Here is a 908-nt window from a genome sequence, read left to right as displayed (position 1 = left end):
GGGAGGGAGGGTGAGGCTAGATTTGGCGTCGTGCCGCCGCTCCCAATTTGCATCTCCCACCATCCCCACTCGTTTACGGGTTGCCGCGGCAAGTGCGAGCTTGCGCTGCACTGAGCTTGGCTCGCCCCGGAAACCGATTCGAGGTTTCCAGCAAGCCAGGCTCTGGGCTTTAAGGTTCGTGCCCATGCGAGCCAGCCCACCGCGTATCCAACCAAACACACTTTTCTTTGCCCAACTCGGCCTGGTTGGGCCTAATGCGGGCAACCAAACATGTCCTTGGTCTATGGCTGTTTATACAACTTATATGTAAAAAATATAATAAATAAATAATTTTTTTGAAAAATGTTGAAATTATTTTTGAAATAAATTTGACCTTTGATTGTACTTGTAAAAAATGCCAAAAAATAATAAACCCCGTTGACTTCATTTAAATCAACAAAAAATTCAGCCAAAAATAATTTGTATGGTGACCTATAATACCAATATTTTTTGTTTTTTTCCCTAAAATCAATGGTGATTTTTATTCATGAAAATTTATATACTACTAGTGTAAAAGGAAGTCAAGTTTATACTAAAAAAGTTCTAAACTTTTTTGACTTCTATAAGTTATTAATTTTCCCAAATTAGGTGTATTATACACCAAAGAACCAAAGGGTATTTCCCTATAAGAACGGAGATTTCTTTTGTATAGACAAGAGCCGCAAAGAACCCAAAACTATGTTCCATGAGGTTAGTTGCACAATGCGTACTTTACCGGCTTCTCCGTGCATCAAAACGGCTCGGCCATGCATCCAACGCACTGCTTGTGTTCCCCACCTAGATGGTGTAAATTAACCTGCCGAGTAGTAGTAGTGAAGGTATCATCTGTGGTATTAGTACCGCCTCGAAAGTGGAAGCACAGTGAGAAA

Source organism: Triticum dicoccoides, chromosome 2B, assembly GCF_002162155.2.
Source record: "Triticum dicoccoides isolate Atlit2015 ecotype Zavitan chromosome 2B, WEW_v2.0, whole genome shotgun sequence".
NCBI classification, from domain to species: Eukaryota; Viridiplantae; Streptophyta; class Magnoliopsida; order Poales; family Poaceae; genus Triticum; species Triticum dicoccoides.
This window is presented reverse-complemented; position numbering follows the sequence as displayed.